The following is a 26,277-nucleotide window of genomic DNA, read 5'->3' on the forward strand; positions in this document are numbered from 1 at the left end:
CCTTCAAACAGTTTATAGTGTATTGACAGAGCAGGTTTTCTTCTGCTTGGTAGGTCATTAGTACTCATAATCCCAGGGTGTTGACTAAGGATAATCACACAAATCATAGAGAGAAAGGCTATAGGCAGCTTCACCACGTTAGTAGATGCATGCTTGACAATTTGTTCAACTATAAATCTACCATATTCAAATTTGAGTTTGGTTCCAACAGCAAAGATAAATCTTCCAAGGGTATTAGAAATTGTGGAAATGTGGTTGGTAGGCACCTAATTTGCAGATCCTATTTTATGCAATATGGCATACTTAACAGTCAGCTTCCCATCAGGAAGATGCTTTTTAATAGGCCACTCTTTCACCTACCTTGCTTAAATTTCTCTACAGACCTCATTGTCTGTAGCTTCTAATTCACATGCACCCTCTATACTTCTTCCCAGAAAATTGTTAATGACAGTGGGAGAAAATGTGATACATTTACCTCTTACAAATACTTTGCAAAATTCCTTGTTGTTCTTATCAGCAATATCTTCAGGATTGTTGATAATGAATTCCTTAACCAATCCCTCATAGCACTGAGATAACCCAGCCACAGTCTTCATTAACCCAACATTCTTTATTAGGTTCATGACCTCTTTGACTTCAACAACATCTTTTCCTAACTCCCTCTCTACATCCCCCCTTCTATGAATCACAAACTTCCATTTGGCAGCTCCATCTTCAAGATGGAAAGAGATATTATCCAAATGCACATCAACAACTTTCACAGGGGACTTCCTCACAGTGGTCCTCTTCACAGGGGAGATGTCAGGGACATCTTTCTCAACTTCTTCGTCAGACTCAGAAACTTCTCTAACCTTCCTCTTCTTCACATCAAACTTGGTCCAAGATTTTGAAGGACCTACACCAACAGTCTTCTTAGCTGCTTTAGCTGACATCATTTCATCCACAGGTCTACCTTTTCTAGTCTTCATACGCTTAGCCACACTAGGCTTTAAGTGATGAAGTAAGATATCCTCTTGATCATCAGACCTATCATCCTCTAGAATGGGAAGCATTGGCAGTTGTAGATGCCATAGATTTTCCTTTACTAGACACAGTTTGCCCTAGAGAGCATAAACCTTCAGCAGCCATATCCTTCTCAGATCTAGAGGAATCGTCATCCTTCTCACTATAATGTTCAACCTCAAGAGAGGGGTACATTTTAGACAGGGGAGTAGAGACTCCCTTCACAGAATGTCCTTCATTAAGGATTCTAGTGACTAGGTTTCTTATGACACGATCAATGGGGTGCATATCTTCCTTAGAACTAGTGGCATGAGTAGAGCTAGAAGGGATACTAGAGCTATTACCTTGATTGGGGCATGCAGAAGCTGATTCATCCATGGGATGGTTTAAATCAAGGGCTTCACCTGGAATAATAGACATAGGGACCACATCTAAAATCTCATCATCGAGAAAGTCCATGGAAGGAGTGTTATCCTTGTGAGTAGACTTAGTAGTTTTTGAACCAGATGGAGTTTGATGTTGTGACATCTTGACATTTCTATGGAAAAATTTCAGTTGCCCTAGCAGGGGAGTTTGAGGAAGAAGCAGGGAGTTGGAAATGTTGGAGTAGGTTGCGCGTGAAAAGGTAATAGATGGTATTTTCAATACTAGGTGATGATTTAACATAAAGGGGGAACTTTATTTTAAGAAAGCAAACAATAATTTGATTACCTTTTCCACTCCATATTAATTGCTACAAATTTTCATAAATACAAATCCCTAATTTCCCTCTCAGGAATTCAAATTGATTTGCATCCAAGGCCTTTATAAAAATACTAGCTAACAACATCTCAGTAGCAACATGCTTTAGGGATACAATTTTATCCTCACGAGTTCTCTAATAAAATGGTGACGGATATCAATATGTTTTGTCCTGCTGTGCTGAATAGGATTCTTAGAAATGTTTATCGCACTCAGGTTGTCACAGTACAATGTCATGACATCTTGCGTGACATTCTATTCAGTCAGCATTTGTTTCATCCACACCAATTGAGAGCAACTACTTCCAACTGCTATGTATTCAGCTTCAGCAGTGGACAGAGACACACAATTTTGTTTCTTACTAAACCATGATATTAAGTTGTTCCCCAAGAAGAAGCATCCTCCTGATGTGCTTTTCTTATCATCAGCACTTCCAGCCCAGTCAACATCACAATATCCAGACAACTCAGAGTCAGATCCATGAGTGTATATCATCCCATAGTCACTAGTGCCATTTACATATTTCAGGATCCTTTTCACTTGATTTATGTGACTCACCTTTGGTTCAGCTTGATATATAGCACATACACCTACAACAAAAGTAATGTCAGGTCTGCTTGTTGTGAGATATAGCAGACTCCCTATCATGCTTCTGTAGAGACTTTGATCCACACTGACATCATTTTCATCTTTAGACACTTTCAGATGAGTAGGAGCAAGTGTCCTTTTGTCGCTTTCATTCTCCATGACAAACTTCTTAACAATATTTTTGGCATATTTACTTTGAGATAGAAAGATAGAATCTTCCATCTGCTTGACTTGTAGCCCAAGAAAATAGGTTAGTTCTCCAACAAGGCTCATTTCAAATTCAGACTGCATTTGTTCTACAAAATTTTGAACCATCTTACTTGACATCCCACCAAACATAATATCATCCACATATATCTGAGCCATCATGAGCTTCCTGTATCCATTGTCAATGATAAACACTGTGAGTCTCTCATACCAAGCTCTAGGAGCTTGTTTCAACCCATAGAGGGCTTTCCTCAACTTATACACATGCTTTGGAAGATTTGGGTCTATGAACCCTTTAGGTTGTTCAACATACAGTTCCTCATTTAAGTAGCCATTTAAGAAGGCACTTTTCACATCCATTTGGAACAGTTTAAACTTCAGAATACATGCCACTCGGAGCAATAATCTAATGGACTCCAGGCGAGCTACAGGGGAAGATGTTTCATCAAAGTCAACTCCTTTAACTTGAGTGTATCCTTGTGCTACCAATATTGCTTTATTTTTAGTAACCACACCTTTTTCATCAGATTTATTCTTATAAACCCACTTTGTTCTAATAACACTTATTCCTTCAGGTCTTGGAACCAATTCCCATACTTCATTTCTCTTGAATTGGCCTAACTCTTCCTGCATGGAATTGATCCAGAATTCATCAGTTAAGGCTTATTCGACATTCTTGGGCTCAATCTTGGACATAAAACAAGCATGTGAGATCACTTCCCTTGATCTAGTGGTGACCCCTTTATTTGGGTCTCCTATAATGAGATCTTTCGGATGATCATTCTGAATTCTGATAGAGGGTCCCTTATTAATTTTATCAGCTTCAGGTTCAGCTTGAGTGGACTCACTCTCATTACTTTTGTCCAAGAGATCAGCTTGGGCATCATTCAGAGATGTTTCAACATCGTCTGTGACATCCGTCTCTTGATCATCAACAACAACATTGATAGATTCCATCATAACTTTTGCTCTGGAATTAAAAACTCTAAACGTTCTGCTGTTTGTTGAGTAGCCCAGAAATATTCCTTCATCACTCTTGGGGTCCATTTTCCTTCTTTGTTCACGATTAGCCAGGATATAACATTTAAAACCAAACACATGGAAGTATTTGACAGTAGGTCTTCTTCCCTTCCAGACTTCATATAAAGTGGTTGGGGTCCCTTTCTTCAAGGTTACTCTATTGTGAACATAGCAGACCGTGTTCATAAGTAAGGCAACTTCTTAGCATGAATCATAACTCTAGCAGATTCTTGGAGAGTTCTATTTTTCCTTTCTACCACACCATTTTGCTGAGGGGTAATGGGAGAGGAGAACTCATGACCAATTCCTTCAGATGAACAGAATTAAGCAAATTTACTGTTCTCAAATTTTTTCCCATGATCACTTCTGATTCTGATAACCTGACTCTCTCTTTCTCTTTGAAGTCTTAGGCAAAGATCTTTGAACACCTCAAGCACATCAGATTTTTCCCTTTTAAAATTTACCCATGTATATTTGGAAAAGTCGTCCACCACAACCTAAGCATACCTTTTCCCACCAAGAATTTCCACCTGCATAGGTCCCATCAAGTCCATGTGGAGAAGTTCCAGCACTCTAGTTGTGGTGTCATGTTTGATCTTTTGATGTGACATCATTGTCTACTTTCCAATCTGACACTCACCACAAACTCCCCCTTCATGAATCTTTAATTTTGGGATTCCTCTGACAGGTTCAACAAATATAATCCTCTTCATTCCTTTAGGATGCAGATGACCTAGTGTTTGATGCCACATTTTCACTTTTTCTTCTTTAGCTAGAGTACACATTGAAGAATAACTAGTTTCTTGAGAATTCCACATATAGCAATTATCCTTAGACCTGACTGCTTTCATGATCACCTCATTTTTTCCATTAGTAATCAAGCATTCAGTTTTTGTGAAGTTCACATTTAGACCTTGGTCGCATAGTTGACTGATGTTGATCAGGTTTGCAGTCAATCCTTTAACCAACAACACATTATCAAGGTTAGGGACTCCAGGACTGTTTAGCTTTCCAATCCCCTTGATTTCACCCTTTGCTCCATCACCAAAAGTCACATAGTTGGTGGCATGAGGTTGGAGGTCAATTAGCAAGTTTTTGCTTCCATTCATGTGTCTTGAGCATCCACTGTCAAAATACTAGTCTTCTTTGGCTAAAACTCTGAAGGAAGTGTGAGCTATCAAGTTAGCAGCACCAACCCTAGGAACCCACTGTTTTTTGTTAACAGGGATGTGTTGTTTGGGTCTAGGTTGATGATGAGTAGGACTATGATAGCCATACAACTTAAAGAAAAATGGTTTTATGTGGCCTTATTTCCCACAGTAATGACATCTCCATCTTTGGTGTTTTCCTTTATGTTATCTTTCCTTGTGATGTTGAGACACCTGATGTGACATCTTTGGTTTGCTACCAGTGGGACTACACTCAGGAGAGGATTCATTGAACCCAAGGCCAGTCTTGTCTCTTGCCATCTTCCTAGTTTGGAGGATTTTGTCTAAGGTGTCAGATCCACTGTTTAGCATTCTGACATACTTCGTCATCTCATCCAGTTTGGAGTTCAAGAACACGTCTTCGATCTTCAACTTAGAGATGGTTTCTAAGTGTTCTGTCTTCTCATCCTCTAGTTGGGTTATCAATTACTTCTGATTCCCCACTTGTTGACACACTTCTTCACTTTTGTAACACAACTTCTTGTAGGTAGTAGCTGATTCATTAAAGGTTACTTCATCATCACTTGAGTCTTCATCAGAACCCTATCTTCCAGTCAAGGCAGTCACAAGATTGGCAGACTCTCCTTCTGTTTCACTTTCATCAGACCAAGTAGCAGCAAGACTCTTCTTCTGTTTCTTGGGATAGGTCCCACATTCAGCTATAATGTATCCATACCCTTGACATTCATGGCATTGAATTCCTTTACCCTGTTTGGATTTTTCCTCAGATTTTGTTCTTCCTCCAGCATCATTGTGAAGGAGAAGGGCGATCCAAAACGCAGCGAAAATTAAAATTTTCTCCTTTCGTGAAACCCTTGGTGCAGATCTCTTGTGACGATTGAAATCTTTGATGCAGATCTACGGAGAGATCACGAACGTTGAACAATGACAACGCCTCTACTCAGTCCACACGAATGGATTCCTTCAATCCCAGTGCTAGCTGCTACAAATGAAGGCTTTGAGTGAGTGAGAGAGAGAGAGAAAAAAATGAAAATGCAACTGCAATGAATGCTTCTGCACAAGGGTTCTATTTATAGACCCACTTGTGTGGGCTTCAAGCTAAAAAGCCCACTTAAGAGTAAGTGGCCCATATCTTATAATATGCCAAAATCACTTAAGCGCATGGTACCTTACCATATTTCGTATTCTACTTAAGTACACCGTACCTTACGATGTTCTACAATTCACTTAAGTGCATCGTACCTTACGGTGTTCCTTAGTTACTCTATCTCTCATCAATCCGTCCTTTGTGTGTGACCCTGTAGGTTTTTGCGGCATTGACAATTATATTAAATCACGTATTTAACATAATAAATAGTGAGCGGTATCTAGCAACACATCACTGCTACCCAAGACACGAAAATGTCATGTGATCTGACAAATCCTTCTGTGATAATACTTATGTGTATAATTATCCTTTTGCCCTTATGTCTATATTGAACACAAGGCATAAACCGTGTCATCCTTGTCCAATTCAATATTGGGCCCATAGACATATTTATCCTGTTATGCAGGATGGGAAAATTCCATTTAGGTCACTCATGTCCCTCGGCATGCTTCGTGGAGTATCCATCAGCTGTCTTTATGGTTATCCAGTTGCGGACAACGTTTGATCAACAATAAAGCACTCGACTCTACATCTAGGGTCCATAGTGGTTTCAAGTCGAAGGGTGGTATACACCATTATCACCATGAGAATAACTTATGACACTTTGCATAACTTTCTATATAGTATTCTCATATCGGGTCAATCCAGTATAAATATTACTCTTAACATTCATACCTATGTTTAAGACTTGATAACTCCTTATCCATGACCCATGAGATGTGATCATCAATTTATATACATAATAGTCTTAATGCTTTAATGTTATCCCACTTCACAATAAAGCTCGACTAAGGATACTTTAAAAATAATGTCCTTATGTTTAATGTGATCTCATGATCAAGTCGCACTTGATACATTAAACGGACTAGCTATTCTAGGGACTCTATTAAACAAACGTAATAAAGAATAAGCCTTTTATTATTAATAAATAATTCGATACAAGTTCCAAAAGTATTAGCCTCTAGGGCTTACACCAACAATCTCCCGCTAGCACTAGAGCCAATCAGGCATACCCTTAATGCCTATAGATCTACTATGGCCATCATGCTTCTGCTGCGCAAGAGGCTTTCTCAACGGGTCAGCAATATTGTCAAGTGTAGGTACTCTGCATATTTTCACATCTCCTCTATCTATTATCTCTCGAATAAGGTGATAACACCTAAGTATGTGTTTGGATCGTTGGTGAGATCTAGGCTCCTTAGCTTGTGTGATAGCACCATTGTTATCACAATAGAGACCAATGAGATCCACAATGCTAGGAACTATGCCAAGTTCACTAATGAACCTTTTGATCCAAACAACTTCCTTTGCTACACTTGAGGCAACAATATACTCGGCCTCGATTGTAGATTCAACAACTGTATCTTGCTTTAAACATTTCCAGCTCACATCACCACCGTTTAAGCAGAACACATAAGCAGATTGTGATCTAAAGTCATCCTTATCTGTCTAGAAGCTATCATCGGTGTATCCAATTACAGCCAATTCTTCCTGACCTCCATATATCTAGAATGAGTCCTTAGTCCTTCTCAAATACTTAAGGATATTCTTGACAGCTACCCAATGAGCATCACCAAGATCAGATTGGTACCTACTCGTTGCACTTAAAGCATACGAGACATCTGGTCGAGTACATAACATGGCATACATGATAGATCCTATTGCAGATGCATATGGAATCTTATTCACGCGATCCCTTTCTTCCTTAGTTGAAGGGGATTGTGTTTTTGATAGACACAGGCCATGTTGCATAGGTATGAATCCTTTCTTGGAATCATGCACATTAAAGCGTCTCAGCACTTTGTCTATGTATGTACTCTGACTTAGGCCAAGCAGTTTTTGTGATCTATCTCTATAGATTCTGATTCCTAATATATAGGCTGCTTCACCTAGGTCCTTTATAGAAAAGCATTTCCCCAACCAAGACTTTACTTGTTGCAGGGTAGGGACATTGTTTCCAATGAGTAATATGTCATCTACATATAATACCAGGAAAACGATCATGCTCCCACTAACCTTCTTGTAGACACAAGGCTCATCTTCGTTCTTGATGAATCCATATTGTTTTACTGTTTCATCAAAACGAAGATTCCAGCTTCTGGAAGCTTGCTTCAATCCATAGGTTGATCTTTGTAACTTACATATCTTTTAGGCTTCTTCTGGTATGTCAAATCCTTTAGGTTGTGTCATGTACACATCCTCAAGAAGATTCCCATTAAGGAAAGTAGTTTTTACATCCATCTGCCATATTTCATAATCATGTTATGCAACTATAGCAAGTAAAATCCGAACAAATTTAAGCATTTCAACTTGTGAAAAGGTTTCATCATAGTCAACCCCATGAATTTGTTTATATCCTTTTGCAACTAGTCTTGCCTTATAGGTATGTACCTTACCATCCATGTCAGTCTTCTTTTTGAAGACCCACTTGTATCCTATAGGGTTAACTCCTACAGGAGGCTCTACCAAGGTCCAAACTTGGTTTGTGTACATGGAATCCATTTCAGATTTCATGGCTTCTAGCCACTTCTCAGACTCGGGACCAGTTATGGCCTCTTGGTAGGTCACAGACTCATCTTGATCCATGAGTAATACATCACCTTGATCAGTTATGACATATCCATATCTTTCAGGTAGGTGACGTATCCTGCTTGGCCTACGCCGGTCTTGTTCTACTTGAGCAGGTTGCTCTTTCACAACTATTTGTGTTTCCTGCTCTAATTCCTCCATAGTTGTATCAATGCTTTGTGATTCTTGAATTTCTTCAAGCTCTACTTTCCTCCCACTGATTCCTTTGGAAATAAAATCCTTTTCTAGGAAAACTCCAGTTCGAGCGACAAACACTTTTCCCTCAGAAGGATTGTAGAAGTAATACCCTCTTGTTTCTTTAGGATACCCCACAAATAGGCATTTGTCATATTTGGGCTCAAGCTTAGTTGAAATTCGTCGTTTCACATAAACTTCGCAACCCCAAATCTTCATGAAAGATATATTTGGTTTCTTACCACTCCATATCTCATATGGTGTCTTCTCAACCTTTTTGGATGGAACGCGGTTAAGTGCGTAAGCTGCTGTCAATAGTGCATGTCCCCAAAAGGAGTATGGAAGATCGGCGTGACTCATCATGGATCGGACCATGTCTAACAGGGTTCGATTTCTTCTCTCAGATACACCATTCCATTGGGGTGTTCCAGGAGGAGTAAGTTGGGATAGGATCCCACACTCTTTCAGATGGTCATCAAACTCTAGGCTTAAATACTCACCACCTCGATCTGATCGAAGAGTTTTAATATTCTTACCTAGTTTGTTTTGTACTTCATTCTTGAATTCCTTGAACTTTTCAAAGGACTCTGATTTGTGTTTCATTAAATACACATAACCATATCTACTGAAATCATCAGTGAATGTGATGAAGTACTGAAAACCTCCTCTGACTGGTATGTTCAGTGGTCCACATACAGCAGTATGTATGAGGCCCAAAAGATCATTCGCTCTTTCACCTTTTCCTGTGAATGGAGACTTTGTCATCTTTTCAATTAAACAAGATTTGCATGTCTCATATGATTCATAATCAAAAGAGTCCAAGAGTCTATCTTTATGGAGTTTAGAAATGCGTTTCTCATTTATGTGGCCTAATCGACAATGCCAAAGGTAAGTTGGATTTAACTCGTTAGGTTTCATCCTTTTAGTATTAATGTTATAAATAGGCATTTCGAGATCAAGGACATATAGTCCATTACTCATTTATGCAGTAGCATAGAATATATCATTCAAATAAATTGAGCAACAATTGTTCTTTATTATAAATGAAAAACCAAACTTGTCCAGACAAGAAATGGAAATGATATTCCTGCTAATTGTAGGTACATAATAATAGTTCTCTAACTGAATTATTATAACACTAGGTAAAGTCAATACATAAGTTCCTACGGCTAAAGCAGCAACCTTTGCCAAATCTCTACTTCTTTTTAGCCCCTGCACATTTGTACAAATGTGAGAACCGCATCTAGTATCTAATACCCATGATGCAAAAGTAGATAAATTTATTTCAATAACAAAAATACTTGAAGTTGAAGTCTCTGCTCCATTATTTGTATCTTCCAGGTACTTTGGGCAGTTTCTCTTCTAGTGTCCGGTCTTACCGCAATGGAAGCAGGTGCCTGTCTTTGGTATGCCTCCACTAGGCTTCAAAGCAGCAACAGTGGGTCTGGGTTTGGCAACTTCCTTGCCTTTCCCTTTATCACCCTGCTTGGTGGGTCTTTTGTTCTGTCTCTTTCCATTTCCGATCATCAGAATGGACTTCCCTTTTGTCTTCAAATTCTGCTCAGCTATTCTTAACATGGCTAGCAGTTCAGGAAGAGATTTGTCCATATCATTCATATTGAAATTTAGGACAAATTGACTGAATCTATCTGGCAACGATTGCAAGATCAAATCAGTCGCAAGTTCCTTTCCGAGGGGAAAACCCAACCTCTTAAGGTTTTCCACATACCCAATCATCTTGAGCACATGGGTACCTACAGGGGCTCCCTCAGCTAGTGCCTCGAAAAAGGGCTTTTGAAACTTCAAACGTTTCATGCCTTGCTTGCTCTTGATAGAGCATCTTCAGGTGTTCGATCATATCGAATGCTGCCATGTTCTCATGTTATTTTTGCAACTCTGAGTTCATGGTAGCTAGCATGAGACAAGCAGTTTCATTGGCATCATCGACATGCTTCTTATAAGCATCTCTTTCTGCCTTAGGTGCAGAACTAGGAGGTTCCTCTTCAGGAACAGGTTTCTCCTAGACATACAGCTTTCTATCATGTTTGAGGACAATCCTTAGGTTTCGGTGCCAATCTAGAAAATTTGTCCCAGACAATTTTTCCTTGTCAAGGACTTATCGCAAAATGTTGTTAGAGGTGTTTATTGTCATGGTAATCTACATAAGAATTAATGAAAATATAAGTATCCATAACATATTTAATTAGGCCTTTAATTAAATATGCTCCCACTATTTTACTCAAAACAAATGACCCTCATCATTTGATTTGGAAAATCCCGTTGGAAGATTTTCTAGTGGGTCGAGATCCATATTTCACTTTGTTCTTAGTCCGCGTAGGCGGATTACACCAAACTAGGTTATTTAGGTAGGAACTCCTTCCAATTGTATCTTAATACAACTCTCGAAAATTTCAGTTGGGTGAATAACTCCTTATTCCAATACATCATATGGATCATTTCCAACTCTTGCTTCTAAACATATATAATCTTATTATAATTTGTTTAGTTAAGTTTGACCCATTGTTTTAGCACCTTACTAATATAGAACATGCACCTCGCGTAGGCGAAACCGACATTATCTGATACTAGTCTTGATGAGTGCTAAAACATGGAAAGCATAAACTTAATATTTAATTTAAGGGAATTGCAATTATTCTGATCTCACTGGCTTATTTATCACATAAATCGTCTCTCACATGCATCAACATACAATCACATGCATCAATATACATTCACATGCATCAACATACATAATGAAACAGTTATGGCCCCAACGCAATTGTTCTCCCAAGCCAATGAGAGAACCTAAGCTAACCTAATAACAATCTAAGCTTCTCCAAGCAAGATCTTCAAGGTTGTCCTCCTTTGATATTGAATTCTTCTCTTTCTTCATAACCTTACATTTCTCCAAGCAAGATCTTCAAGGTTGTCCTCCTTCGATATTGAATTCTTCTCTTTCTTCATAACATTACATTACAGGAGAAAGAAACTCGTTTTACATACGAGGGAGTGAGATGAGAAAAGAAGTTACATTAAGAGATTAAAAAGGAGAGGCACGACACGTAGGTCGTATTTTAAAACCCAAAACAAAATAAAGGAAAACTAAGGCCATAATTGACCACCACAAGACAATAATAATAAACACATTATTATTATTAAATTTAATTCCTGTAATTAATTAAAACCAAATTAAATTTCGGCGACCGATCACACTACCCAGAGTTAGCCGGGGGTCCGCTGCCCAAAATTTTTAATGAACAATTCATTTGAAATCGACGTCGTTTTGCATCAACACAACTCTTGTGCAGTCACAAAACAGAAACCCTGAGAATTCTGACTCTGTGAATGTGACGACCGTCACGTCCAGCTTGTTACGACCGCCACAGGCCCATGACGAACGTCACGCGGCCAAAATAACATAAACGCCTAGAATTCTAGATCTGTGAATGTGACGACCGTCACAAAGCATGTGACAACCGTCACGTCTAGCTTGTTACGATCGTCACAGGCTCGTGACGAACGTCACGCGGCCAAAATCAGCGCCTTTGAAACAGCCAACAAACGTGATACAACAAGCCGTCAATTCACAAGTCCTTGACGGCACAACCCTTATGCCGTCGCTAACCCTAATGCACCAATTTCAGACCGTCAAACACACCTCGATTGTTGATTCAGTATGATTGATCAACATGTCATTGCTTTACCATACTAATGTTGAATTCCGAAGCAAATGACCATTGATCGCTCAAAGGAAAACAACCATTTAGTGTTTGAATGAACGAAACAGAAACAATATATCATATATACCGTACTTTGCATTAGGATTACTTATATCATATATAAGTTGATTGGTCTCAATTGCGTAACCTATGGATGATCCATGTATCCCTGCTTCACCATACTAATGTCGGTTCCGAAGCATAATCAACATCAATCATCCAAATCGTACACACATGATGCCAAATTTAATTACTCGTTTATTCTTTGATTCATTTTGTCTTTTAATCATATTAATACAGAAAATAAACAGCTATCCGATGCATGATTTCATAAGTGGCTCTGATACCACTGAAGGAGAAGGGCGATCCAAAATGCAGTGGAAATTAAAATTTTCTCCTTTAGTAATCCTTACGAATGGGCATGATCTGTGATAAAATCTTTACCTCTTATGACGATTGAAACCTTTGGTGCAGATCTCTTGTGACGATTGAAACTTTTGATGCAGATCTACGGAGTGATCACGAACGTTGAACGATGACAACGCCTCTACTCAGTCCACACAAACGGATTCCTTCAATCTCAATGCTAGCTGCTACAAATGAAGGCTTTGAGTGAGAGAGAGAGAGAGAGAGAGAGAGAGAAATGAAAATGCAACTGCAATGAATGCTTCTGCACAAGGGTTCTATTTATAGAACCACTTGTGTGGGCTTCAAGCTAAAAAGCCCACTTAAGTGTAAGTGGCCCATATCTTATAATATGCCAAAATCACTTAAGCGCATGGTACCTTACCATATTTCGTATTCTACTTAAGTACACCGTACCTTACGATGTTCTACAATTCACTTAAGTGCACTGTACCTTACGGTGTTCCTTAGTTACTCTATCTCTCATCAATCCGTCCTTTGTGTGTGACCCTGTAGGTTTTTGCGGCATTGACAATTATATTAAATCACGTATTTAACATAATAAATAGTGAGCGGTATCTAGCAACACATCACTGCTACCCAAGACACGAAAATGTCATGTGATCTGACAAATCCTTCTGTGATAATACTTATGTGTATAATTACCCTTTTGCCCTTATATCTATATTGAACACAAGGCATATACCGTGTCATCCTTGTCTAGTTCAATATTGGGCCCATAGACATTTATCCTGTTACGCAGGATGGGAAAATTCCATCTAGGTCACTCATGTCCCTCAGCATGCTTCATGGAGTACCCATTAACTATCTTTATGGTTATCCAGTTACGGACAATGTTTGATCAGCAATAAAGCACTCGACTCTACATCTAAGGTCCATAGTGGTTTCAGGTCGAAGGGTGGTATACACCATTATCACCATGAGAATAACTTATGACACTTTGCATAACTTTCTATATAGTATTCTCATAGCGGGTCAATCCAATATAAATATTACTCTTAACATTCATACCTATGTTTAAGACTTGATAACTCCTTATCCATGATCCCTGAGATGTGATCATCAATTTATATACATAATAGTCTTAATGCTTCAATGTTATCCCACTTCACAATAAAGCTCGACTACAGATACTTTAAGAATAATGTCCTTATGTTTAATGTGATCTCATGATCAAGTCACACTTGATACATTAAACGAACTAGCTATTCTATGGACTTGATTAAACAAACGTAATAAAGAAAAAGCCTTTTATTATTAATAAATAATTCGATACAAGTACCAAAAGTATTAGCCTCTAGGGCTAACACCAACACATTGGACCTACTGATGTCAAATGAGTTGTTCTTGACATTAGACTTTGACCTTACATCCATCCTCTTCAGGAGTTTGTTGAATTGTCTCCCAAGTAATGCTACATCATTTGCCAGATCTTCATCAGTATCCTGACTACTGTCTTCCTCTTTCTCTTTAGTGTTTGACATAAAGGATATGCTTTTGACTTTCTTTTCAGATCCATCACTCATTCCGAACTCAAATGTTTGGAGGGATCTAATTAGCTCATCCACTCTCATTTTGCAGATATCTTAAGATTCTTCTATGGCTGCCACTTTCATGGAAAATCTCTTGGGAAGTGACTTGAGAATTTTCCCCACAAGCTTTTCATCTGACATCTTCTTACCCAGGGCTCCTGAGGCATTAGAAATTTGAAGGATATTCATATGGAAGTCAGGAATACTTTCATCTTCTTTCATCTTCAAATTCTCAAACTTAGTAGTTAGTAGCTGCAATGTAGACATCTTCACTCTAGAGATACCTTCATAAGTGGTTCTGAGAATATGCCAAGCATCTTTAGCCACCTCATAGTTGTTCACCAGTCTGAAGATATTCTTATCAACTCCGTTGAATATAACATTCAATGCTTTAGAGTTGCATAGAGCTAGTTCATCCTCCTCCTTTGCCCATTCTTCCTCAGCCTTCTTATCAGTTGTAACTTCTCCTTCCTTATTAATGAAAGGATATTTCCAGCCTGTTAGAACAACCTTCCAAGCCTTATTATCCAAATATTTCAAGAAGGCTACCATTCGAGGTTTCCAGTAGTCATAGTTAGATCCATCCAGAATTGGTGGTCTGTGTACAGATCCTTCGTCTCTATCCATAGTACCAGAAAGTAACGTCCCAAGATCTCACCCAGAACCAGAGCAGGATGCCTGCTCTGATACCAATTGAAATTCTGGTATCAGATATGAGATGTCGAAGGTAATGTCACGACACTAATATCTAAACAATAACTAAAATATAAACATGATAAAAGATAAAGAAACAATAGAACAAGTGACACAAGCAATTGTTAACCCAGTTCGATGCAAACTCACTTACGTTTAGGGGCTACCAAGCCAAGAAGGAAATCCACTAAACAAAATTAGTTCAAAGACTATCACTAAACAACTTCAAGTTACAGTCTTTTCACCTAATCTCTACCCGTGTGAATTATATCTAAGAACTCTTAGATATGAGACCCTACCCACTCCCCCTCAATCACATCAGTAATATAAAAATAAATATTATAAAGAAAGAAGACACTCTTCAAGAACACATACTCGATCTTGGTTAAAATCTTCAACCAAGTAACCACCCACTCATGCTTCAAAGCTTAGAGTGGACAAATTACAACATAAAAGTCAGTTCTATTCAAACATCAATAAGATGAATGAATGGCTCACAATACACAAGCTCTCACAAGACTAAAACCATAAAACTCTCTCACTATTTCGTTTGTTTCTTGTATGTTAAAACCATGTTTTACATGGCCTTTAAATAGAAGCTTTCGAATGGGCCTGGGCATCATAAAACCCTAAATCTATTTTCCTTGCGTCTCTTCTTATTAACGACACCTAATCATCCCTTATTGGAAAATAGATCATTCTGGTTTTAAATCAAATTACTCCTTGAATAGCGCATTCAATCTCCACATAATCACACACAGATTTGCATGAAAAGCACAATCTTAAGATACATAACATTCAGACTGAATGTTCTGTATACACATGTCTTAACATCGGGTCTGACATCTTAGCTAAATCCTAGACAACCATATTTAAACATCCTGCAGGAAACTGATATCACAGTTCAAGACAACACGCGTGACAACTTGTGATAACTCTAGGTTTTACCTAAATTGATGCCAACACATAGAACCAAAAGGGTTGAATCACTTTCATTGTTACAAATCTATGGTAAGTTGATCCATTGATCATCTTCCATACTTTGCATCAATGATAAGTTATCCCCTGGCGCGCCATATTTTGAATCTATTAAACTATGGATAGATAATCCTAAAGTCTTGGTTCATTGTTCATAACCCTAACCTAACCTAAGTCTACTAACTTTTGATTACGACTAACCTTTTTTTATTATTATTATCATTGTTATATTCTTTATTATTTACATTTTATATCATTTACATTTATGTAGTCATTATCACCATATTCATTGTATTAAACTTCATCATCCATTGTTTATTTATTTCTGTTTATTTTATTGTTAGATTTGCATTTGAAAACAACAAAAACATGATAAAATTATAAGACTAAAAACAATCCATTTCACTTAATCTACTTGGACTTAAAGGATCTCATCCTAGGACCTTTGCTTGGAGGCCTTTCTCATTATCTTTCTAATACTTTGTGAACTTTGGATTTCATTTGTAATTGCATACCTAATGTAAGAATGGCATCATGGCACCACCCTAGGGGTACATGTTTCTAGACCATTATCCTTTGTTTAGCATTAGGTCACTCTTTGTACACAGAAGGCTTTCTCTTGGGCTATCTTACAATGAGACCTTTTCTTTTCTTTTTGATTACTTTACATTCATGTAGCATAAGTCAATTTTCTAAATTAAATAAACAAACCCTTGATCCAACGTCAGGCAAGTTTTTCATACACTTAATAACTACGATTTAGTATTGTGCGCCACGAGCCTTAAGTGGTGGAGAATGAATGAGAACGGAGCATTCCTGCCCTTACTCTGTTTATTTTCATTAAAATACGCTTGGCATGTTGTCTATTATATTCACCTTCTCCCCTAGAATTTAGTGCAGTCTAATCACAAACATTCGTTTCATAAACCCTTGTTCAAAGTAAAATCAACACAACCCATCAAACCTATTTTTTTTGCCTTAGGGCACCACCCCGATAACCCTTATCTCAAATTGAGAATCAATCAACACACTAATATTTTCTACTATGAACTACAGAGATCTGATTCCTCATCCCCGATGAGTGATACGTAGGCACTAGGGCCACAATCATTAGCGAGCAAAATAATAAAAAACCAAAAAACCCTCTCTTTCACACACATTCTTTTGAAAAATAAAATAATAATTGTGATAAATACCTGCATACGCAAACAGCCCAAATCGTTCCCACGGAGTACCCTGGACTAGAGGGGTGCTAATACCTTCCCCTTACGTAACCGACTTTCGAACCCAAATCTCGGTTGCGAGACCGATTCCTTATCCCCTTCTAGCACTTTCCGTTCGCGTATCTTTTCTACGGGGTTGATCGAGTATTTCCCCTCGCCTCTCTAATAGAGGCACCTAAATAAAATTCAGTGGAGACTCTCATGTTCTGTCTTTAAACAAGAAGGAGATCCCGATTCCTTGTCATCACGTTTGAAATCCCGGTAGCGAAACCATTTGATCAATGAGCCAACCAACAACCCACTCCATATTAATAACAACCATATCAACAATAATAACAACAACAACAATGTTATGATCCACAACAACAACAACAAAGACAACAAAGACCTGAAAGAGTATTCAATCCAGTTCCCATGCCATTTAGTCATATACTACCATATTTGTTACGTGGCTCATTCGTGCAATTGAGGGAACTAGAACCACCAACAACGATCCTGCCTCCCGGTTATGACGAAAATTCCCGGTGCGAGTTCCACTCATGCGATCTCGACCACTCAATTAAAAACTGCAAGGCCTTGAAAAAAAAGTTCAAGATTTGATAGATTCAAAGGCAATCACATTTTCACCAAACGGTTCGAATGTGAACAAAAATCCAATGTTGCAACATAACAAGCGGGTTGTAAACATGATATAAGTTGAGGAAGGAAGAAGATTGGTGTCCCGAGTGGACAAATTGAAGACCCTCCATATTGATGTTAAGAATCTGTTAATGAAGAGTTATTTGTTTCCCATCTGTGATGCCAACTTTGAGCATTGTTTAATCAACCCTCGAGAATGGAAGTTTTGAAATCTATTTTCCAAAGATTAATGAATTAAGGAATCTTAGTAGTGGAGCATCTGTCATATAATGAAGATGTGTCAACTTTGGATATCCCGTACGATCAAGTCCAGCCACTACAAATCCCATATGATCTCTCTCCAATGACTATTTCTGACAATTAAGTTGTTCCTTTGGTAATACTTATGCGTACTTCATTCCCCTATGAAGATACAAAAGTAGTGCCTTGGATCTATGACTGAAATGTCTATATCCATGGACAAAAAGTACAAGAGGAGCCCCTGGCAATCAATGAACCTATGGTGAACATAAGCAGAATTGGTGGAGTAACAAGAAATGGAAGGATTTTTGCACCTGTACCCCCTGTTATTGACAATAGTGGGGCCTCAAACCAAGAAAAATTTAACAAACCTAAATTAATCAACAAAGGCAAGATTCCCCACCAAACAATGAGGTGGAGGAGTTTTTGCGCATCATAAAGAAAAGTAACTACAAGGTGGTTGATCAACTCAACCCAACGTCATCGAAGATCTCATTGTTTTCTTTGCTAATGTGCTCTTAAGCACATAGATATGCATTAGTAAAATTCTTGAGGGATGCCCATGTTCTGCAAGAAATTTCTATATGTCAGTTTGAAGATATAGTCAACAATATTTCTCCGTGTATAAGCTTGGGGTTTAATGACGATGAGCTCCCATCCGAGGGGAGAAATCACAACAAGGCTTTACATATTTCTATCAAATCTGTAGACATTATCTTATATAGGGTGTTGGTAGACACTGGTTCATCTCTAAATGTTCTACAAAATAGCTCGTTGTCAAAGTTAACAATTGAAGGGCTCGTTGTCAAAATAGATGGTTCATCTCTTAGCCCTTTCAAGTCTACAGACTTAAACAAGTCACTTGAGGAATATCAAATTTTTTAGAGAAATACAAATGTTTGCCTTAGTTCTTCAAGGTAAGTAGTGTAAACACAATTAAGAACAATGAAAAGTGCTAAGTATTGTAGATCGAGGTATATTATCGAATGGTGTATTTCAGTATGTTGTTATAAGGCCTTTATATAGTACTTTGAGATGATACCGTTGGAGGGAAATCAAGGGAGACTTCTTTCCATAATAGTCCTGAAACATAATTCATAATTTTCTTCTAAAGATTTTTGCTATACTTAGAATACTTCTTGATTAAGTTTCTGATTTGGTGAGTCATATGATTGTTGTGTGTGAATCAGAGTGAGCGGAGTCAGAGTCTTTTAATCAGAAACATGCAGTCTCGAGAGATTATTTTGAATAGTCTTCAGATAGTTTCTCTTCAGTATTCTTCAGATAGATTTTCTTGAATAGTCTTCAAATAGATTCTTGAATAGTCGTTAGGTAGATTCTTGAATAGTCTTCAGATACATTTTCTTGAATAGTCTTCAGATATATTCTTGAATAGTGTTCAGGTACATTCTTGAATAGTCTTCAAATATATTTTCTTGAATAGTCTTCACATATATTCTTAAATAGTCTTCAGATAGATTCTTGAATAGTCTTCAGATATATTTTCTTGAATAGTCTTCAGATATATTCTTGAATAATCTTCAAGTAGATTGTTGAATAGTCTTCAAATATCAGAGTTAAACTGCAACGTCATTTTTGTATCTTCATGTTGGGTCAGCTTTTCTGGACTGCGTCAGATGCTAGATTTTAATTTCCTTATATTATTTTACCTTAGAAACCTACACACTTATACAAAATTATTAGGGTACCAAATTGTTTCATTCTTTGTTATCATCAAAAGTTAGAGATATATTGGAGAACCAAATTATTTTTCTACCAATCTCCCCCTTTTTGATGATGACAAAAAGTCAGACTTTTGATGAAACAATGGTACTTTACGAAGATATAGATTTAAATGAATCCGAGTCAGATAGAGTATGACTCTCCATGAGATTAACAATCTCCCCTTGAGTTTGATACTTAGAAAGTTTTTTAAGTTATTTATATAAAAAAGGTTTTCGGGTGAGAGTTTCTTACCAGATCTTCTTAGGTTACTTTGACTTGTTTTTATTTGTTTCTCAGATATTGATTAAGTTTTCCTTTGTTAGATAAATCATATAAAACACTTAGGTTATGCAATTGATTTTTAATATTAAAATGTAAGTAGTAATTTCTGATAGTTAGATATATTATTTCATCAGAAATGCTACTATTTGTTTCTTTCTTTTTTTTTCAGAATCAAAAAGTTAACAAAAACATAAAAAGATATCATAAAAGGCAAAAAAAATTCACTGAAAGAGAAGGAAAGTTACAGAGAGAAGTAAGCAGAAGAAAACAGGGCCTCAGAGGTAAAAACTATTAGAAAATTACAAGAAAATAAAATCCTAGAGTACCTAAGGGTTTGGAGAAGGAGGCATCCTCTGAAGTAGATAAGCAAGCAGGTTCTGGATGCTGGAGTTGAATTGATCCTGCTAGTCGAGTATGACTCTGACTAGTTGATATTGTTTTTGTATCTCTTCCAGAGTCTTGAGAACCAGAGGAGCTAGATCAGGTGTTGATGACTCACCTCAAGTCAGAGCAACCTCAAATGACTTCGTAGCTTCTTCTGCAGCTTTGCGAGTAGCATCTTCAGCTTCAGTTTTTTCTCTAGCTTCAACTTCAACAACAATAGCTTTCTCAACTTCATCCCTATCAGTAGATTCAGCAGCGACTCTTTATTTAGCTTCTTTCCTGGCCCTTTCAGTAGCCTCCTGCGCTAGACGCGCCTTCAGCCTTTCTTCAGCACCTCTGACATAGTCATTTTTAACTTGTTCAGGAAGTACTTTTAGCTTAATGACCTCAGATGTCATCCACCTGAGAAATCCGTTCCAGTGAGTCCTTACTTCCTTAGGATTATAACTAAGCCTGCATTCTTCAGATAACTGCTTGAGTCTCGAAGAAGAGTTCTCTGAGAACTTGGAAAATACCTCATTTATGGTGGGAAAGGTGAGGTCAGGTTCATAGGGTTGAGATGTTGGTTCAGAGACATTATGTGTGGGTTCAGAGATTATGTATGGGTTCATAAGGTTTAGATTCAGCTATGGTCTGAAGTTGTGCAAGAGTGGGGGAGGCTGGGTCAGGGATATCTAAATGTTCAAAGTTAGAGGTTATGTCATAGTAGGGTGGGGAACTAGGGGTAGAGGAAAGATGTGATATGGTTTCTTTTAGAAAGATGGAATCAGATACGGGGATTAAAGGATTTGTGAGGTTGAATTGTGGTAGTATAGGTGAAGACGTGTTTCGTTCAAAAATAATGGGTATGGAGATGGTTGGTTAAGAGGGAGAGATGATGGAAGGGGATTGAGGTAGAGAAGAAAGGATTTTCCTAGAACCAAAAACTAAAGAAGCTTATGAGATAGGGGACTTACATAATGCTGAGGAGCTCATAGGCACAAGTTGCTTCTAAGTTGTTGAAGATTCGCCCAACTTCAGAGGGCTCTCTATTCCTCTTCATGAAGTTTGGTGGTTGATATTGTTGCCAATCAAGGATGAACCCAGAAATGTCTATTCCTTGGGCTTCTAGATCCTGAAGATAGCAGGAAATCACCTCTAGGGGTCAATCTTAGAGAACAGATACATCCCATTGGACATCTCCCTTTGATCCTTCATAGCTTCCCAGGACGTGTCCAAAGTGGGTTTAACTCTGACCTTGTTTATTAACCCCATGCTCTTCAGACTCTTTGTGTTCAAAGGCTTTCCCACATTCACCATGACATCTTCCATCATATTGAAAGAGATGAGGTGGTACACCAACCTACTCTCAATCAGAACATTAAAAATTAATCTCCCTGGCAGGTTGTAATTTATGGGCTTAATGTTGTTTCTGGTATCTCTGACGGAGTCTCTCAGATACTTGAAGAGGATGGAGGGAAGATTCAGCTTCAGCCCTTTGTGCCAACAGTATAAAATGCACTTCTGGTCCGTATTAATGAAGTCAGAGGATCTGGAAGTGGGCCGATGATGGATTTATCCAGAATGATCTTCAACCAAAATCTCAGATTTTGGTGAAGTTCTTTCTTCTTTGAAGTTCTCCCTTTTGGTTTTTAAGTAAAAATAGTATGGATAACTTCCTGGGACATATACTTTACCCTAGGGTTGATGTTGTATATCCTTCTTCCCCTACTATTTCCATGTCCATAAGCTTGGGAATTGACTTCTTTGTGATCACTGTCTTGACGCCCAGAACGTAAGATACAATGTAGTGATCATCGCATTCAGCGAACCTCCAGAGTTCGTTCACCAGGAATGTATGAACTGGTCCATAGATACATTTGAAGTATTTTTCCCACCCTTGGTTCTCCAGCACTTTTGTTACATCTAATCCATTCTTCTTGATTTTGTCAAAATCAACCAAAACTTCACACAATACTTCCAGTTTTTCAAATGGTTTGGCAAGATTGATGTGAGGAGGACGATCAAGAACATGAGGTTCTTGCTATGAGGTTGTTAAAGGCGTAACTGTTTGGGTTGTAACTTGTTGTGGAGCTTAAACCTAGTGCTCAACAACATGCATTTCTTGTGAGTATTCAAACACTTGTTGTTGTTGAGGATCCATGTTGCTGTTGTTAAAGGAGATGAAGTTGCAAGAAGTTGAAGTTGCAGAGAAATGAGAACAAGGGTTTGTGTAAGTTGTAAGAGTGAAAAGTGTGAATGTGGGAATCATGGTAATATATATACAAGTTCGAAACACATGCAAAATGACAGCGTTAGATTAAAAAGGGGATAAAATAATTATGGTTGGTGAAATCTGAGTTGACAAGCATGGGGAGAATTAAATGCAGCTAATGATGATTGTCTAATATCAAAAATATGCACACTACTCGAGGGGATATCAACAGTTTGTCTCTTGAGTTCTGAGATAGACAATTGTCGAGAAGCTCCAAGGCCATGTGTTTGAGAGACCACGTGTTGATATTTCTACAGTCAATAATACCAAAAGGTTTCTAATCCAGATATCATATAACTTGAAGAAGTATCAGAATAAAAAACGGATAAATAACGTATGTTTAAATCAGAATCTATTTAAACATTAGAGAAGATAGGCACATGTTCAGATTCGTTATGGGAAACCTTCCATATTTAAATGTTTTAGAATGAACATAAATCTATCTTCAGCTAAGGGTTTTGTAAAGATGCCATCACATTGATGGTTTGTATCTATGAGTTTTAAAATGATTATCCCTTTCTAAACATAGTCTGTGATAAAATGATGTTTAATTTCTATGAGCTTCGCTCTGGAATGTAAAATTGGATTCTTACTTAAACATATAGCATCAGTATTATCACAAAAGATGAGTATCTTACTCTCATAAATCTGAAAGTCCTCAAGTTGATTATTCATCCAGAGTGTCTAACTATTGCACAGTGAAGCTAAAATGTATTCTGCTTCTACAGTTGATAGTGCAATGGTTGATTGTCTTTTGCTTGCCCATGAGATGAGGTTTCCTCCCAAAAACGGACAGTTCCCATATGTGCTTTTGCATTCCAACCTATCTCTAGCATAATTTGCATCACAGTACCCAGAAATCCTATACTTTGATGTTTTCTTATACATCAGGCCAATGTTAGTTGTTCCTTTCAGATACCTAAGGATTCTCTTAACAACAATTAAGTGAGATTCCATTGGATTTGACTCAAATATGGCACAAAGAAATACGTTGAATAATATATCTAGACACGTAGTATTCAGATAGAGGAGAGAACCTATCAAGCCACGATAGAGTTTTTTACAAACCTTTTGACTTACCTATCCTTTCTCTAGAATGCAAGTAGGATGCATCAGAGTCTTGGATGGTTTTCTTTCTAACATGTCGAATTTCTTCAGAATGTGTTTTATGTATTTTCTTAAATATATGTATGTAGCTTCTGATGTTTGGTTGATTTGAATCCCCCTAAAGAACTTTAGTTCTTGCATCAGACTCATCTCAAATATTGCATGCATTAAGTTAGAAAATTCTTGGCAAACTGAGGGGTTAGCAGAACCAAATATTATGTCAGCAACGTATAACTGACAAATCATAAAATCGTTTCTGATGTTTTTACAGAAGATAGTGGAGTCCATTTTCCCTCTCATAAAGTCATTCTCCATAAGGAATGAGCTAAGTCTTTTATACCAATATCTGGGAGCTTGTTTCAGACCATAAAGAGATTTTTTAAGTTTAAAAACATGTTATGGATGTTTTGAGTTTTCAAAACCAAGAGGTTGATGGACATACACTTCTTTAGAAATATAATCATTCATAAACGCGCTTTTGACATCCATCTGATATAATTTACAGCAAAAGATACAAGAAGACAAATAGATTCTAACCTTGCGATTGGAGCAAAGGTTTCGTTGTAGTCAATACCTTTCTGTTGACTATAACCTTATGCCACCAGTTGTGCTTTGTTCCTGACCACTTCACCCTTTTCATTTAGTTTGTTTATGTAAACCCATTTTGTTCCAATCACATGGGTTCCATTGGGTCTTGGTACAAGATCCCAAACTTCATTCTTGGCAAACTGATCAAGTTTTTCTTCCATTTCCAGAATCCATTCTTTGTCTTGAAGAGCTTTATCACATGATGTTGGCTCTATCAGAGATACTAGTCCTAGAAGTGTTTCTTCAGAAACTTTGAATGTTGATCTTGTTCTAATATGTTCATTCTTGTTTCCCAGAATCAATTCTTCAGAAACATTCTACCTCTTTCTTGGTCTTTTCTGATTCATTGTGACTTCAGGTGCTTCTGATGTTTCTTTTTCTACTTCATCAGATTCTTTGGTCTTTTTGTCAAAACCTGCAAGTGTTACCTCCTGATCCGCAAAGTTCTCAACTAGCTTTGACTTTTTAGAGTCAAGCTTGTCTTCAAATCTGACATATATTGATTCTTCAACAATTTATGTTTCTATATTGTATACTCTATATCCTTTAGAACATTCTGAGTATTCCAACATAATACACTTTTGTGCCTTAGAGTCAAAGTTGTTCAAATTATCTTTAGTATTCCGAATAAAACAAGAACATCCAAAAGGATGAAAATAAGAAATGTTGGGTTTTCTTTCCTTACACAGTTCATAAGGAGTCTTCTCTGGAATAGATCTGATATAGATTCTATTTTGAATGTAACACGTTGTATTCATAGCTTTAGCCCAGAAGTGCTTAGCCATATTAGTTTCATTGATCATGGTTCTGGCCATTTCTTGGAGAGTCATATTCTTCCTTTCGACAACTCCATTTTTTTGTGGAGTTATAGGACAGGATAAATCATGGGATATTACATTAGAGTCAAAAAAATATTGAAAAAATTTGTTTTCAAATTCATTTTGCACTTTTCAACAAAAGCTAGTGAACACAGAATGTGACTCATTCTTATGCTTTAAGAATTTTACCCATGTCCAACGACAATAATTATTAACAATGACAAGTCCATACTTCTTTCCATTGACTGACATTGTCTTAACAGGTCCAAAAAGGTCAATGTGTAGAAGTTCCATACGTTTAAAGGTAGAAACAACATTTTTAGTCTTGAAAGTTGTTTTAGAAAATTTTCCTTTCTGACATGCTTCACAGAGAGAATCTGAAGAAAACTTCAGCTTAGGTAGGCCTCTGACTAACTCAAGTTTATTTAGCTGAGAAATACTCCTCAAGCTAATGTGAACCAAGTGTTTATGCCATACCCATTGCTCTTCGTTTATAGACATTAAACATTTTACGTTTTGATTTTTCAAATCTGAAAGCTTTATTTTGTAAATGTTGTTCTTCCTCTTTCCAGTAAAACGAATTGTGCCATTTTTCTGATTAGCAGTTTTTCAGGTTTTTTGATTAATGATTATATCATAATTGTTATCACTTAATTGACTTATGGATAACAAGTTATGCATTAGTCCCTCAACATATATGATATCAGAAATAGAGGGAAGAGATCCATTACCAACTATTCTAGATCCTCTAATTCTTCCTATCTGATTTCCTCTAAAGCCTACGAAGCCAACATCTTTAAGTTCCATGTTTTGGAACATATGCTTTGATCCCGTCATGTGTCGCGAGCATCCAGAGTCCAGGTACCATGATTGCTATTTTAACTCTTCTGCACAGGATATCTACAACATATACTATTTTTTTCTTTTGGTACCCATAATCTTTTAGGTCCATAAGGATTAGTTCTCCCAGATTTTCTGAAAACTTTGGGTTTTCTAGCATTATTAAACTTCTATGTTTGTGTAGGTGAATAA

The sequence above is a fragment of the Lathyrus oleraceus genome, chromosome 1 (assembly GCF_024323335.1).
Source record: "Lathyrus oleraceus cultivar Zhongwan6 chromosome 1, CAAS_Psat_ZW6_1.0, whole genome shotgun sequence".
Taxonomy (NCBI): domain Eukaryota; kingdom Viridiplantae; phylum Streptophyta; class Magnoliopsida; order Fabales; family Fabaceae; genus Lathyrus; species Lathyrus oleraceus.